We start from the raw sequence: 17,396 nt of genomic DNA, 5'->3' as shown, positions 1-17,396 counted from the left end.
GGTCTCAGGAGAGAGTGACATGTTCCCTGTGCTGGAGGCTGAATTCAGCTCGTGGCAATGCATGATGGCTGACCTCAGTGTGACCAAGAGAGGGAAGGCAGAGGTTGCTCCATGAACAGGCCATGGCCAGGTTAAAGTCATGGAATCATGGAATGGTTTGTATTGGAAGGGACCTTAAAGATCATCTAATTCCAGCTGCTCTGCTATGGGCAGGGAGGTAGTATGATAGAATGGTTTGGGTTAGAAGGGACCTCAAAGATCATGTTGCTTCAACCCTGCTGCCAGGGGCAGGGACACCTTCTACTAGACCAGGTTGCTCAAAGCCTCATCCAATGCGACTTTGAAACCTTCCAGAACTGGAAGCTCCACATCTTCTCTGAATAACCTGTTCCAGTGCCACTTTCATGAAATACCACAGTCCCACCCTGCTGCCCTGTTAGGCAGCCTGCAGAGTGAGGATGGGCAGAGAGCACAGCTTCTGCCATGAGTTCTGGGACAAAGAACGAAGTTCCTGTTCTCATCTGTTTGGCTGCACCCATCTGACCACTACTCCAGGCAGGGACACTTGCAGTCACAGACAGAGCAGGCATGTTCCTGATCTTCTTCCACCATGTGTACGGTTCCATTATTTTCTGCAAATCATTGGTTAGCACATTCAAAATCACTGGATTCTCCCAAAGTGGAGCAAGTCTGAAGCAGCTTTGAAGCTTTGGAACACAGTTCAGACCTTGTTTTTTCAATGGTCATGTGTGACCAGGCCACACCATGTGTGACCAGGGTGCAGGATTTGAACTTCAGTCATGTAAATAATTGTTAGTGTCTAATGAACCAGAGACCATTCTGAAACGTGGAGGGAAGCTGTGTGGGAGTTCTGGCAAGATGTGGTCCCACATCATCTTTAGCTTTACTTGTTGGATTTCTGCAGAGATGAGTACAATGAAATAATGGAAGTGTTCAGGTCATAAATGTGGCTTCTTTTGAGCAAGCTATGTATAAGAGGACATCTTGCTAACCTTCTGCTGTGCTGTAAGTGGTGAGCTGCTGTACTGAGAAGTGCTGACACCTTTTTAGTCTCAGTGTTAATTCCCTTGAGAAAAATCAGAAAGATAACTAACTGAAAGAGAAATAGTTGTTTACAGAGGCTTGTGACCAAAAATTTCTTTGAGGTATTTTTCTGTTTTTTACTTGAACTTGTCTGCTTTGCTACACCTCTGTTGTCTCATTACTCTCTTCTCACCATGGGTGAAGTTTGGGCTCCAAAGAACTTATCTGCTTTCACAGAGTATCATTGCAGGCCCCATGGACAGTCAACAATGCTTCCTGGACAGTGAAGCAAACTGTGTCTGTGAGAGCTCTAGGAGTGTGTTTGAGAGCATTTATTCACTCAGACTTCACAGAAACCTTACTCTGGACTGTCAGCTTCAGAAATGTTAGGAACTTCTAAGGTCATTAAACACCTCTTTCAAATGATACAAATATGTTACCAAAGCCTCATGAAACGTTGAATGCTTTCTGGCTGTTGCTTCCCCCTTCCTTTCCTCCATAGTCTCAGTTTTCTTCCCTGTGACAATATAAAGACAAACTGGCATCTGCAGCTTTTGGAGGCCTTACACAGCCACTAAAACAAGAAAAGCAACAATTCCTCAACTCTCCATGAACCGACAGAGAACAATATGCTGTTAGGTAAGCTAAAGAGGACTTTGCTGTTTGAGTGCTTGTCTTAACCTTGCCTCTACCCATCAAAACCAGCTGCTTCTTGCAGTGTTCCTGGATCAAAGAGGATTTGGATTTCAGACAGAGGTACTTGTTAGCAGTGACACAGGATCTCGTATCTCTTGTTATCAGGGGTTTGTGGGGCCTCCTTTGGTGATGGTATGAGCCAAGCAGTTGTCCATGTCTCCTCACTTTCCTTTCACTTGAAGGATTCAGTTCCTTGCCTCTGCACATCACCACACCACCAGCTTCTCTTGGCATTTCTTGCTGCTGGGGTTGCTCACTTTCAGTCTCCAGAGCTGGAATATGGCACCCAGATGCAACAAAGGTCTGGAAGGCACAGATGGCTCTACAGAGCCCAGTGTGACAGCATGGACGCAAGCGGTCCCTGCCCAGTTTCTTACCAGTGTGCCATAGAGGATGTGCTGTCCCTGCCAATGCCAAAGGGAAGGATGCTCTGAGGATGTTTCCACCGCCCACTTTTCTTCCAGGCCAGATGGAGGTTATCAAGGCCAGAGGCTGCTTTCCAGCTTCATAAACCTCTTGCGTTATTCGGAGTCATGATTCCCCCATTGAGCCGTCTGTGCTGTTCCGTGGGACAGCTAATCCCTCACTGTGACTGGTGGAAGCTGCCGTATTGATTTCTGTCTCTCTCTAAACCTCAGTTGTGTTCAACGCTTGTTAGACATCTGAAGGAATATCCGTCGGGCTCTGGGGCAGGCAGGGAGCAGAGTGCAGTCAGCTGCACCGGGAGACCTTTGCCTCAGATTTGGGGACAAGTCAGTGGGAAGGACTGGAAAGCATCAGGAGGGGGGCAGGTGGATCTTTAACTTCCAGTAAAACTCTTGGAAGATTTAAATTATCACAACACTGCTGGCTTACTCCCAAATCGTTGATAAAGTAGTGTTTTTGTGTCTTGGGCTCAGAGGATTTGATGGTCCATCTGAGGACATATCCTTGGAGAAAGGAAACTCCATGTAGTGCAGCAAATGCACTTCTTAAGCTGTACACAGATGCAGGTGAAAGGGCTCCACTGTTGCAGGATTTTTCTTCAATATACCACCTTGTCGAGGGTTGAGGGGAAGGCCTCAGGCCTTCTTCCCTCCCCGTAAGTAAAGGGAAGAAAATTGAAAGAAAAAAAAACCCCACAGCCGGCTTAGCAAAGGATCATGTGCTGTATTTACAAAGCAGTTTAGGAAACGCAGGGGAATATACAGCATTTACAATATTTACAATATATACACAGAAATATGCAACAAAGTAACACAGGAATGAGATTCCCCTCCCCCGCCAGGAGGAAGGGTTTCCCCCTGTACCCCCTTCTCTCCCCTTTTTCCCCAAAGAGGGTTAGAAAGAGAGAAAAAGGAATAATTGTTAATTAAAAGCAGTTATAATTAGAGCAAAATGTGTTAGTAAGTTTAGTACAGGCCTTATTGGTTCCAAGGTCAGTCTGGCCAAAAGCCCAGAAGCTGTGAGCTGCAGAAGGAGGGGGAGAAAATGCAAGGCTGAGTGAGACCAGTCTCACTGGGAATCAAAACCTAAGGCAGTGCTTCTGCTCCTCCACCAATGAAATTAGTTTAGACCTGTCTTGTTTATAAAACATTCGGCCATGGTGTCCCTTTGTTAAAGGCACCGCCTCAAACGGTCACACACCTGTAAGTCACGAGAAGCCTCCAAGTTCAAGAGCCTGGTTGGTAAATCTTTCGTGGCTCTCTGGAAAGGTGATTAGGCTGTATCTATTGGGTTTCCAGCCTCCAGGGTCTGTCGTCCTGTGCACTGTCACTTCCACCATGTCACCATTCCTTTACTGCCCCTGGCTCCAAAGAGCTCCTCTGTGTGGGGAGAGCCCTGGATGATTAGGGAAGGTTATGCAGACACTGGGATTGAAGCTTAGAGCCTGGATGAGTGGGCTGAAAGAGGCAAAAGGAAGGATTTAGCATATTTTTAATTAAAATAACAAGCTGGGACCTGTCGCTACATAGATTCCTTTGTATCCTGAGTTTCTTTCCCTCTTTTCATCTTTGACTTTTTAGATTATGCACTCTTAGAGTAGGGATCATGGTTTCTTCTGATCTGGAATGTGCCTGGCTACTCTCAGGGCTTCCATTGTCTCTACAACAATGAAGCCCCTGGAATCGCCTTCTCATTCCTGTCTTACTCCTATCTGCCAGCACCGGGAGATATTTAGCGCTTAATATAATTGCACCTAGCACTGTGATTATGCTTTTGGTTGTTCACCAATTAATCCTCCTCCCACTTCTGAGATCAAAATGGGTCTGTCCGTTTTAGGAACAGAGACATGGAGGTGGTAACTTTTTCACTCAAAGAAATGGAGGGAATTGGTGTTAGCCTCTGCATGGTGTATAAACACAGATGTCATCAGTGCTTGAGCATCTTACAGTAGTGAATTAAGGAAAATGGATAAGGGGTTATGGACTTTATTTATGTTAAATTAGAAATTAGCAGATTAAGCCAGATTTTGGTCTATGAAACACACAGAGGCTGGTCTAAAGTGAACCTATCCATCTAAATGGTGATGATTGTATTGCATGATTTAGAATTTGTTCTAACCCTGGCACAAACCAGAAAAAAAATTAAATATTTTTAAAGTGAGGCTTGATCACCCATCCATGTAATTTAGCATAAAACCTAGAAAAGAAGCAAAGTAAACTGAAGTAATTGCAAAATACAAATTTTAATGGATATATACCCTGGAGGATGTCTGTCAGGGGAGCTGAATTTGGATTTGTTTGTACAGATGAGTCTGAATGGCGCTTGAGCACTGGTGCAGGGCTGCGCCACAAGCTCTGCCTGTTGTCAGCACAGACCAGTAAAAGTTGATGTAATGATGCAGCCTGAAGAAGGTTTTGTAATGAGTAACCTTCTACTTTATCATTTTCCCTTTTCCCTCTCTCTTAGTTGACAGTCCCATCTTTTACTTGGCTTTACCTGGTTAGCAGCTCTCCCACTGTAGCCTGCTGTATCTGGAACTTATTCCTTATCTCCAAAGAAAGCAGTGTGCTGTGGTCTGCAGGCTCAAAGGGCCAGGCTGAAGGAAACAAAAGTTTGTCACTCAGGCCTTTACCATTAATTTAGATTTCCCTCTATCTGTTACACATGTATGGGAGGTAGCTTCTGAGTCTTTCTGGAAGTTGCTCTCATCATGACTAACGTTGTTTTCCTGATACCACCTTTCTGGAGCACCACGCCATGCCTCCATAGGGCCCTTTGTTGTCTCCCCACACTTTGACTGGGACAGACTCTGCCTCATGTGTCAGTGGGTGCCACTCTAGAAAAGATCTTGGCATTCAGATTTTACCCTTTCCCAAATTCATCCAGGTGGGAATCAAAATATCTTCTTTATCTACAAGTGGCGGACAAAAACCCCAATGCCCTTGACCAAGGATCAGCCAACAAGATTTTGGGGTTTATGTCATTTTTCTTTCCTTAAACTACTGGAGACTACTCTCAACTTCATTAATCCATGTTCATGTTCCATGGATGCGATTCTGAGGGGTTTTGACACCCTGTTGTGTGTCTGTGTGAGCACCACTGATCTTCTTTTCTGATCCTAGCATGCTGAAGCATTATGCTTTCTAGCAGATAGTTTGGCCTGACTGTCCAGGCTTTTCTTTTCTGAAGCTTTTAGATATTGATAGCTTTACCACTAAATATTTTAATATTTTCTAGCACTAACACTCACTGGTTGGTGCTTTTAATTGTAATGTCTGCTCCAGCTGTAGAGGAGTCAAAATATTCTCCATCAGATGCAGAGCTCCAAGGGTTGACTTCTTTTTCCTCTAAACTGAGGCCAGGTAACTTATTTCCCCAAAGCTGTTTCTCTAAGCCAGCACTTTTATCCCAGGGATGGGAGGTGAGTGCCAGGCTGATGGGCTGCCCAGCTCTTCCATCTTCTTTCCCCATTAGCAACTGGGAGCGGAGCACACGAGTGTAGCAGGCTGAGAGTGCCTCTGCAGCAGCACCTAACATCACAGGTTTGATTTGCTCACTTTGATGGTGTGTTCACAGCCATCTCACCACCGCTCTGATCTTCTCTCTGCACGGCCCTTTAAATGCCCCATTTCAAATAGGAAGGAGAAAGCGATCTGGTGGAGCTCTTCCCGTCCTTAGCATCCACGCTCTTATTAAGGCTTTCCCTGGCTTCTATCTATCACTTTCTTCCTTGCCGAAGGAGTCAGCTTGATTCAGTACTTTTGGGACTTGGTGACATTAATGTATCTGTTTTATGTAACACGGAGTCATTATTAACAGAATCCGAGATCATAAAAGCAGGTATAAGGAGAGACAAGGAGGGTTTTTCCCCTTGAAGATAATAGCCGTGGTGCTGGAGAGGCGGAGGGCAGGGGTCAGGCAGCCGCCGCCTGATTGGGCGCTCGGGCACCGCATTGACATTTCTGCAGTTTCATCAGAAAGTCTAAATAATCCTTGTGGAAGCAGAGGGTTATTTACAGAAGGCACTCACGCGCCGCACGCCCGCCAGGTGCCGGCGACGCAACCTTGGCTCACGGTGCTGGCGATGGCAGCCGATAGCCCTGCTGCACCTGGGGATGTGAGGAGAGGGACTGTCCCACAGCCAGGTCCTGCCGCTGCACAGGGAGCTGAAGTCATGGGTGGAAAAGCCACCAGACCAGGAGAATATTAAAATCAGAGCACTTAATGGCATCAAAGGGAAGGAGAGAAGAGCAGCTAGGCAGGTAGCCAGTGACAGGTATTTCAGTGGCACTTGGAGAAAGGGGTGAGGGGAAGGTGAGGTGCCCTCATCCTTCAACAGCATGTGCTGCAGCTTCCCTGGGGAAGAGTTTCTGGTCCTTTGACTGCAGTGCTGCTCCCTTCCACACCCAATGCTGAGTCATTTCCTGACAGCATCTTCTCATTTTCTGTGTCTCAAGCACACGCTTTCCCCAAGCCAGGCAAAGAGACTGGAGCAGAGATTACAGTTTGTGGAGGGCTCTAACCCAGAGACCTTGCAATGAGAAGAAGCTAAAGGGGCAATGAAAGCTCTGATAGTCTTTTAGCGCTGTCCCCAAGTGCCGTTGATGGGGATTGTCCAGCACTTCTGCTTGCTTTCCTCCTGCCATCCTCTGTGCCAGAGAAATTCCCAGTCAGTGCACGTATTCCTGATTGGCATTTACTAATATTTTTACCTTCACTTTTTAAACTGGCACTTATTTACAGGTAGCTGGAATGCCTAATGTGCTTTTTACATCTGTTTTAACATTTTTACATTTGTTACTAAATTGGTTTTGTTTTATATAAATTGATGTATTTGGGGAGGGGGAGGACTTGGGGTGTTTTCTCTAAGGTTTTATTAAAGAATCACACACTCTTACAATTGTATCAAAGAAATAGCAATTATGCTGTGCACAGCATGACAGCTCCTTTTCACCCCTGTTTCAGCAACACATTTGCTGATCTATTGTAAGGTGCAGTGCAAGGTGGTTCATGTACCCCAGCGCAGTGACAGCGCAGCCCCCAGCAGTGACAGCTCTTTCTCCTCTGCCAAACCCACCACCTGAAATAGTGCAACCTGGGCACGAGGAGTCTTGGGGCTTGCTGCACTTACACCTCTGCCCAGAGGTCTGGCAAGAACGTGTTGAGATTTTTCAGAGCATGCCATGAATTCTAGGATTCTAGAATTTCAACCAGGGAGGGGCCAAAATCCTCAGATAGTCCCCAGCTTGAAAGCTTGCAGAGCTCACGAGCCACTCAAAGAGTGATTGCTCACAGGTAAGATGTAGAGTTGGTTGCTGGATTAGGGACCCCAAACCCAAGTACATCCTGCTCACTTGACTTGACAGACTGAACTTTACTATGAATTTTAAATAAATATCCAATAAACAAACCTCATGGCTACTTCTTACCTATTCCACTGAAGGTTTGACAGCTCTTCTGCACACTTATGAGTTCCCCTTTATATTGAAATGTGTTTTTTTTTCATTCTGCTCCTGAGAGGGATGTAGTCATGAGCAGAGGAGCTCCCCCTCATCTTGGGAGCATGTTGGGAAGACTGGTATCAGGACACACGTTGTCAGGAAACCACCTTCCATGCTGGTTCCTGACATTTTACCACTGGCTGAGATCTTAGAGTGTTGCCTGTGCTTTCTCCCTTCTCTCTCAGCAGATTTCCTTGTGAGGGAAAATGTACTGAGTTAATCTTCTGTACCTTTGCGGAGACCAGATCTGTAACAAAGAAAGAGGGAAGAGACGTTTCCATGCAGCTAAACTTACCACAGGAACTATAACAAAACCATGATTGGCTTTCTGAGTCCAGTGATCAGGCTGTGCTGCACCCCAGCTTTGGGAGCAGAAGTGATTGTAGGTCTGTGAAGACTTGGAAGTGATGTGAAATAATGACACTGTCATGACCAGGGGTTGAGCCCCCTAAATCTCAGCTTTGGCACAATTATGTGTAGATTGTTAAACCTCACAAGGTTCCTATTTTCATTTTTATTCTGGTTTCTGACACTTAGTGCTTTCACCAGAACCATGAGTGTTAGAAATGTTTTTTAAACTGAAGGCTGGGCTGCTTCTGTTATTTAAGCAAGTCTGCAAGCAGATGCTTTAAGGAAGCAACCAAGGAGTATGAGACAAAACCTCTCCAACAAAATCTTGAGTTGTCAGCTCTAGATTTGGGTAACTTGGTGGAAAACATGTTTGAAACCCAAGCTTCAGGCCTCAAACTGCATGCTTAGTTGAGTTTGCAAAGGAGTAAGTTGGTTCTCTGAAGCAGAGCACATTGAGAGCATTTGGTCTTTCACTTACAAACCCTTTCAATGTGCTTTGAGATTAAACTTGGCCACAAGACCACAGCCTAGGGGGGGAATTTTGGAACCATTTTCAAAGCAGTTAATTTGGACATTTTTCAACTATTTAAATGCAAATACAAATGAATAAATAACTTATGCATTGCTTTAACTGAAAAATATTTTGGTTTAAGAGTACACAAATCATTCCACAATTAGTAGAGCTTGTCTACAGAGCAGCTGGCGGCTTGGAACAGCAAGTTATAAACCTGGGAAAGAGGCCACTTAGCACTCTGTACCTTCCAGTTGTGTTTACCTTCCTATCTGTTGCTTTGACTGGGCTGTTACGGAGCAAAGGAAACTGTGACAGTGCAATAACATGTGCTTTAAAAAAAGATTACAGGGCATATTACAAAGTTATTTAAAAATCATTATTATACTACAATAAAGCTAAATGATCTGTTTATGTTGGGCTTTAATTCCTGAAGAATTCCAAACTGTGGAGGCAGATCTATCAGCAGGCTAACGTGACAAAATGATGTTAGCTGTAAGAGACTCTTGTGTTTATACCAAACAGGCTTTGGCAGGATGTGTGTGGCGTTGTAAAGCTGTGGTGACGTAACACCCATCTGGGAGAGCTCCAGGCAGTCACCAGGGGGACAGGAGTGCCTGTGTGAGACCATGGGGCTGGCCAGGGCAGTGCCCACTTTCCAAATCCCATGAGCCTCTGTGTGTGTGCATCATGCCTGCTGAGGTTTAGGTTTTCCTCACATCCACATTGCGAGTTTGGATGTACAACATATTTGTGCAGAAAACGCTACCAACCGCTTATCCTTCTGCTGCCACAACTCAGCATGAAGGGAAGGTCCCTCACGGAGCCTGCAGGGCCAGCAGATCGCCTCTGCCTGTGTTGCCCTGGGTATAAAGTCTCACCTGGTAACCCAGGACACAGAAAATAAAAATCAAAATAGTTTGTATTCAGGAAAGAAAACCAAAAGTTTTAGAAGTTTGCAGAGCTGCATTAAGTTGGCAGAAAGCTGAAGAAAGATGAACATCTTTTAGAAGAATGGAAAGGTCTTCTCTCTTCTGGTTAACAGGGTTTCCTTTGGAAATGCTAAAAGCTTCAACCAGAGCCTGAAATGACAGACTTCATGTGCATCACACAAAGCCTTTCTATCAAAACACAAATATTTCTGGGTTTTGTTTCAGGAATAAAGCTGTTCCCATTTAACCTGAAACACTTCTTCCAGGCTCCAGTGTCTCTGGTCAGTCATCGACCCAGAGCTGAGCAGTCTTACAGCTCTGATCCAACCATCTGGTGTGGTACCGGGGCTCAAGGGCCTGGGTGTTGTGCGTAATGGTGAGTTTCCTGCCTTTGGTCCAGTCATTCCTCTCTGGGCACTGTCACCTCTGGCTGGTTTCACTGCTCAATGCCATGGCAGATTTGGCTCCTTTTCCTTCAGCTCTTAACAGCCACAATGAGGCTGTTGGTCCTTTCAATTACACTGCAGTGAATCCCTTAATCTCTTTAAGTAGCTCCCCTGTTCTCATCCCATCATGCTCATTACCTCATGTAGCATCTATATCCCAATCCTAATCTGAGGTTGAGAATAAATAGGTTGTGAGGACTTTTTCTACATTTATTCTACTTCAGTTTCTTGTGTACCTAAGGAAACAAAGCAGCAATGCTGATTACACTGTATATCTGTGAGCATGCTTCCTTGCTTTAGTACTGCCAAACTATCACAAGGACATCAGAGCATTGTGAGATGCACTATCCTGCTATGGGCTGCCCATGGAACTCGTGGAAAGTCACTTTCCCTCCTTGGTTTGTGCTGCTATTTGTAAAATAGCCTCTGAGGCAGCAGTATAATGTCACTTTGGACTTGCTCAGAGTAGAGTGGCTTGAAGCAAGTAGTTTAGCTGGACTGGGGGCATGGGCTTTTCTGGCAGAATCTGATGGTGGTCCTCAACCATGCCAACATGCTGCTCTTGCATGCAGGGCTCATGCAGATCACCCTCAGCTGTCCTGGAGCATGGGGAGGGAAAAATCAGCTAAGGGATTTAGAGCAGTGGTGCCAGAATCCTAACAAGATTATTTAACTTTTAAGGGGGGTGGGAAAGCACTTTTTCCCCCCTGCATTTTTATTGATTTTCAGTATGGTACAAATCCTAGCTGTGTAAAGCAATAACACAGGAAAAGACAGACTCGTTGCAGTACGGTTACAGATCAAACTCCCTGTGTGGGCACATAAGGGCAGAGCCAGCCTGCTCTCCCTGCCCAGCAGCTCAGCACACCAGGGGTAAAAAACAGGGTTAAAATGGAACCATCAGTTGTCCTTCTGTGATCCTGTGCTGGTGGCTTCCCTCCCTCTGGCGCCAGCCAAGTCTCCTTTCCCTTCATTCAGTCGCTCTCTGTTGGTCTGTCCTCTTGCCAAGCCAGTGGAGTACTGTCAGGAAGCAGAGCAAGATGTGACCCATAGGAGTCCTGCTGGATCAGGGACAGCTCATACCTGGCCATTTCCTAGTGTGCTTCAGCCTCCACATGGAGCCTCTATGTCCCTTACATAGCACGTCAACAAGCACTCCCAGTGCTTGATGGATTGACTGCATTTGCTGTGCAGTGAAGCTGTGTGCTGAGATCGATGGAGTCTCTGTGTCTGGGTGTCAGGGTCCAGCCCCACATGTGCCCACCTACATAAGTGGTGGGGTGTGAAAAACAAACCAAAGCCCTCTGGGATCACTGCAGTGCCATTGTCATTTTGCCAATCGCATCATGCAGTTCATAGCTTGTTATGAATTAGCATATACAGGACTCAAGCTTCAGTTCAGAAAATACATTGTTGTGTGTTGTGGAGCATTATTCTGTCTTTCTGAACAGCTTTCTCTTGTATTGCTAACCTGACAAGGTCAGGAATTCACCACATCTCCCTCACAATCAGTGTGGGTCACCGAGGCTCTACAGGAGCCTGCACCTGCAGGTTGCAGTGAAGCTTGGTGCTACAGTTGGTGGACAGTATTAGGAGACCTGAGTGTCCTCCAAAAGCCAGACTGCTGAGTCTGTGCCTGATGCTGGCTATGTCCAATGTTGGCTCTCATGAGGCACATGGGAATCACCACCCAAAACATTAGCAGCTCAATGGACAGAATTTGCAGATGGCATTTTGGCCTTCATCATGGCATCTTCAGCTTGCATGAGGAGCTGTGTTGACATGACAGCTGAAGAACAGAATGTGGCAAGGAGCATGTTCTCACCCAGGATCTACAGGAGGATGTGCAGCCCTAGCAGCACCCAGGTACGGGTGGTTGAGCAGGTTGCTGCAGGACCCTCCATCCTTCTGGTGACTGCTCCTTTTTGTGGGGAGCAGGTGGCTCCACTGGGAGCTGCTGCTGTACAGGAGTGGCTGCTGGACAGCAGAGTCCATGTGATACAAGGTGTTAATGGAACCATTAGTTTTCATCTCAGATTTTCAGAATGACGTTGCATGTGGTCAGACAAGAGCAATCTGGGCGCAGCCCTGCCCTGGCAATATTTGGTTTAGTAGCAGCTGTACAAGTCACAAAGTGGGCTGGGATTGTTTGGGGCAGCCTTCAGTCCATACTTCATCCCAGCTCATAACTGCCTCTTGTCTGGGGGACAAGGCAGGAGGGGATGCTCCCTACTCCACTCCTGTAGCCAGCATTGCAGCACTGGTGCAGCTGGGGATTGTGCTGAATTTTCCCATTATTCACAACGGGTCAGGGAGTGTGGCACCAGTCCTGTGTTCCACCACTCATTCACACACAGCATCCCCATGCCAAGTCGTGCATCCTCAGCCCCATCACTCGCCTCCATGGGTATTTCCCACAGAAAAGGAGAGTCCTCAAGCCCTGACTTTTGAAACAAAAGCCTCGTGAAGGGTTGGCCTGGCCCCGTCTGGGCGGCGGGGGGCTGTAATTCTTGGCAGGCTGTGACATGCCCATCCTCCTGAATTAGCGCGGGACGTGCGGAATTTAGCACGGCGCTAATTGCCATCAGACAGGGACAAGCAGCCTCTCCATGTGGGCACGTGGCGGGACACAAGGAGCCCCACGCTGCCCGGCAGCCTGCACAAAGGCTGGCAGGCTGCTGCCCACATAGCTGCCCGCCGCGGGCAGGTGTCAGGGCAACCACCCACCCTCCCCTTGCTGCCTCGCCCTGGCCCCTTGCCACGTGCTTTGTTCCCATGCCAGAGGAAAGGGCTCTGGTTTAATTTAGTGTCAGTGTTGTCAGGTGCTCTTTATGTGCCCTACAGTAACTCAGCTGCTGTAAAACCAAGGGGGCTGGTGAGGGAGAAGGGTCGTGTCCATGGCAGCCAGGCAGGAGGGATTCCTGAGTCAGTCCTGAGCACCAGGACATGGACAGGTGAGGCCAGGCAGAGGACAAACCTCTTTGCCATCTGACATGCCTTCTGGAAAAATATGTTTGTGTTGGGTCTCAGAGCTGTTTCTCCTCTTTCTGCCCTCACAGAAGCCCAGAATTCCAGCAGCTGGGGTTGGAAGGGACCTGTAGGGATCATCTAGTCCAACTGGAGGGGTTTCCTCAAGTTTGCAACTGGACTTGGAGGGTGATCCCCACAGCAAGAGGTGTTTACTCCCCATTCTCCTGAACCCAGGGGGATTTCTCCTATCCATGCAGAACTTTCTTCTTTCATCTGATCTGTCAGTGGATGGAATCAAGTATTCTCCTGTAACCAACCTGGGTTATCTCTTCTCAGCATCACTACAGAAACTGGGGAATCTATCCTCAAAATATCTGCCAATATCCAAGTAATTAACCCTGTTTATGACCAAAATTAGAGACTTCAGCTCTCTGTTCCTCTGATCCTTCCTCTAAGGGTTCTCCAAGGACAAGGGATGCAATTTTATCTGCAAAAGGAAAACAAAACAAAACCAACTTAGAATTATCCTTTCCTCTCCTGCTGGTCCAGATGGCACCAGTACCAAATTGCTTCCCAGGCCAAGCTATTTATCAAACCAAGCAAATTTTACCTTTAAAAAAAGGCAGATTTCAAATGCCTGATTCAAACCAGGGTCCTCTCCAACCAGGGACACACACTTGCATTTGTCTCCCAGGCATTGACTCCACAAGGTTTTTCAGGAACTCTTCTGAGTTAGTTTTAAACTTGACTTTCCTGGAAATCTCTGTGTGTTACCTCCATTATCTGTGTGTCACTTCACTATCTCCTCTATCCAGGTTATTTATGACTATGCTGAAGCAGGGCAGTATTTCTGCTCTGCTCCCTTGCTAAAGTTGTGTTTGTAGCCTTTTTCCCCCTGTTTTTTTGAAATCAGGAATTCACTGAAAGATTAATCCTCCCTACTCTGTGACAGTTTAGTTTCCTTAAGAACCTTTAGTGAGAGATGTTCTAGAAAAGCTTTCAGAAAATCTGATTCTGCTCTATCAGCCTAAATCTCCCATATTAGCAGGGCTGTTTCCTTGGTCAGACAACTCAGCTCTACACACATAAACTCTTCTTCTGGCTTTGAGACTCCTTCCCAAGACTTCGAGTTTCCTCATCTCAGTTAATTCACATCAGGCCAACCATTTTGCCTCTTTTGGAAATCAGACTTTCTGGTCTATAATTCCCATGGTTGCTCCTCAAGCCTGTTGCAGAGGTTTGTCACCTCTGATAGGAAGGAAGAAAGTTCAGCAATTTCATACTTGAGCTCTTTTAAAACTCTGGAGGCAGCGCTGCCTGCCCCGGGTGATTTGTGGCTCTGGTGCGGCACCTCCCTGACCTCCTCCATAGCGAACAGCAGAGCAAAGCATTAATTTAATTTTGCTGCTGTGTCCTTATCTTTCTTAATTCCTCCCTTTACGCCTTGATCATCCATCAGCTGCACTGGGTGACTGACAGGCTTCCTGCTTTTGTGTTGAAGAAGTTTTTATTAGCTCTCATAACTCCAACAATTGTTCTTGGGGTCCTGTTTTGGCTTTGCATTTAGCTTGCTAGATTTATGTCTTTTTCTGTTTTCATTGTTTGGAAACAACTTCCATGTTTCTGAGGCACATTTTTTATTCCAGCTAGCTTCCTTTTTCTGTTTATGCTTAAACCAAGCCTTCAGTCTGAGCTATTTTAGCCTTTCACCTGTTGTGTCTCACACATGCTCATGTCCCATAGTTGTGTCATTGTGCATCACTCTCAAACTAAAGCTCCCTAAATCATGGTGAGAAGCAGGCTGCATTATCTCTGCCCATGACCGGATTTGTAGGCTGACAGGTTGCTGCAGGGCAACCCCATAATGATACAACCATTACTGGCTGGGATTTCTCTCCCAAGCCCATCTAGAGCTCTGTGTGCTTTTCCTCCCTGTCAGATGCTGGTATTCATGTGGTCAAACAAGACTCTTACCAAGAAAGAAGATTATAGAAAATGCATAATATGGTAGACAGAGCAGTTCCAAACCAGGGAGAGGCAAACAGTATTCCATGAGGATTCTGTAATTCGTATTCATGAATTCCTGACAGAGATGTGGCTGCAACGGGAACCACCATAGGAATTAGAGAGCTCTGTCCTGGAGACCTCCTGACATCAGCTGCATCACACCACCTGTTTAGTCACCCATCTGGATACCAAGCTGCAAACTGAAAGTGCTTCTGTCTTTGGGAAGTAGAAGGCTCCTTGTGAATCCAGCTGTTTCTCCTAACTCTTCATCGTTTGTTTTCCTTCTGTATGTGTCTCTTGCCCTGCTTGGTACATGAGAAACAGTACTGGGCTGCTGTGGTTTGAACTGAAAAATAAGACCACAGACCTTCTGTCTGCTGATGAATGAGTCAGATCCCATGGTACAGATAAGCTTGTAGATTTTCTTTTGGCAAGGCCACCTAAAGGTAGCTGAAACAGTTTATGCTGTGTCAAGTCAGGAAGCTGGAAGATGCAGCCATTGTTTGTGGGACACAAAATGTACCTAGCACATAAGGATTGTGCAGGTTAGCTTTCAGTTGCAGGAGAAGCAGAACTATTGGGAATGCTGACAGAGTTGGACCTGAATATTGATACAAAATATTAACAGCTCTGAGCTGTAAACAAACTTCTGGTTCTTTTGGTGCATTATTCCAGATTCTTCAGGCTTTTTGATGTACTTTGTATTCTTTATTTTCAGGCAGTGATCTGGAGAGTCTGTACCAGCTTTTTCCAGTCTGAATAGGAACCATCTCCCCTGCGCCACTTGTGGTGACCTCATCTCTTCATTTCCACACTAAGGTAGGGAGATCTTCTATGACCTAATTTTCTTAAGCCTTGTAGAAGAGTTTCTTGTGTTGGTAGCCCTCCTGGGATGTGCCATGTAAATAAACATGGGTTGAAAGAGATGTGATTATGTGTAGTGCAGCCATGCTGTTATCAGCCAGAGAATGTAGAGTTCCCTGTGTGGTTTTTCTTCTGCCTTCCTAGTGAGCGGTGGTGTTGACTTGCTCTTTCTCCCTAGTGTTTCTGTGGTTTTATAGAAATGCCATCTGCATGAAGTATTTCCCAGCACCTGACCTGCTGGTCAGTAATGTTGGCCCACCTTGTGCTCAGTGCAGTGAGATTAATGAAACCATGTTTTCTGAACAAGACCATCTATCGTTGCTTCAAGTTGACACCCTTTCAGGCTGTAGGTCAGTGTGGACTGGTCAGGAACCATCAGGGTACTGTAATTTAATTATTTATGTTGACCCTAAATGTTAGTTTCTGTCATTAAAAAAACAGGCCAAGTGATTAGTGCCTTGACTTAATCTTCTTAGCAGGAAAACTGTCCCTTAAATTTCTGTCAGAGTCAAACAGGTTTAAGATGAGGAAATAAGAAGTCTCCAGACCTGCTGCTTTTGTATGGGAGTTGTTGAAAGTAAATCATATTTGGATGGTCTCTTTCAAGTCTTAGATATACAGGTTCCAAACAACTATGGTAAATAATGTACTGGGATTAAAAGCATCTTCTTGAATGTGGGGAAAAAAGTGTCCTTTCTCTTCCTACCAGTTTCTACACCTTTAGATTTGGCGCTGAAAAAGTACCTCTTCTCCAAATGAGGCCATTTCATTTGGAATTATTTTTTATGTAACTAAATTCACTGAGTCTCTGTGAAGTACCAAGTTTTATTACATCTGCTCATCTTGAGTCGTCATAAAGTCATTCAGAACATCTGGGATACCCTGTAATATCCAACTAACCTTGTGTGTTATAGACAGCAGTAGGAAGATTAATGTTGGGCTTTAGAAAATCTTCATCAATATCCTCTGTCTAGATGAAAAACTGAGAAGTGTAAGTTTGGAGTTGGATGTTTTCCTGTATTTACTTTTTGGGGTGGGGTTTTTTTTTCCCTTTAAGGAGGTTTTCTGGCTTGCTTTCTTCATACATTTTGATCTGAAGTATTTTGTTTACAACTTGAGTGAGTGCTTCAATTTCTTGAGAATCATCAGACTTATAAATTAAATGGGAAACTCTGTGATGGGCAAAGACAGTCGTTCTCTTTGGGCTCTTACTATCTCAGAGGATCCTGAGTAAAGCACCTACTTTTTCCCTTTTAGTCAGGAAACTTCCAGGCCTTCGTGTCCCTGGTGGGGGGTGGTGCACCGTGTTCTTCAGATGTTGTAAACTGAATCCAAATATTTGGGTGAGAAATATTAACACTGAAATCCCACCTTCCCTGAGGTTGGTTTTCTTGACCTGAGAATGAGAGGGAAAGGTGAATGGAACACAGAAAGGACAAAATAGCAAGCAGGAGGTGAGGGAGGTGGAAGAGGAAATGATGAAGGAGGCTGAAATGGAGGAATTCTGATAAGATGTGCAGTTCATTGTGACTTTTTCACTCTATTTTGTTTTGGCTGATTTTGTTGTGTTGTAAATTGTAAATATCCTTTAAAAATTCCAGCATCTACAAATGGAATCATTTGGGACCAATCTGTTTAGTGTCTTCAT

The 17,396-nt window shown here is 45.5% G+C and overlaps 1 long non-coding RNA gene across 1 annotated transcript in view; it reads left to right on the top strand.

Moving 5' to 3' along the window:
• Nucleotides 1–17,396, top strand: part of LOC137447289 (uncharacterized) — a 386,565-nt gene that overhangs the window by 284,375 nt on the left and 84,794 nt on the right. The window contains exon 5 of the long non-coding RNA XR_010988842.1: nt 15,603–15,703. This is a non-coding gene — a long non-coding RNA (uncharacterized lncRNA). The remainder of the gene's footprint in view (nt 1–15,602; nt 15,704–17,396) is intronic.

The sequence above is a fragment of the Melanerpes formicivorus genome, unplaced genomic scaffold, assembly GCF_026170545.1.
Source record: "Melanerpes formicivorus ecotype bairdi unplaced genomic scaffold, bMelFor1.0.p_v2 SCAF_20, whole genome shotgun sequence".
Classification (NCBI taxonomy): domain Eukaryota; kingdom Metazoa; phylum Chordata; class Aves; order Piciformes; family Picidae; genus Melanerpes; species Melanerpes formicivorus.
The sequence above is the reverse complement of the archived record's forward strand: the minus strand, read 5'-3'. Positions and strand labels throughout refer to the sequence as shown.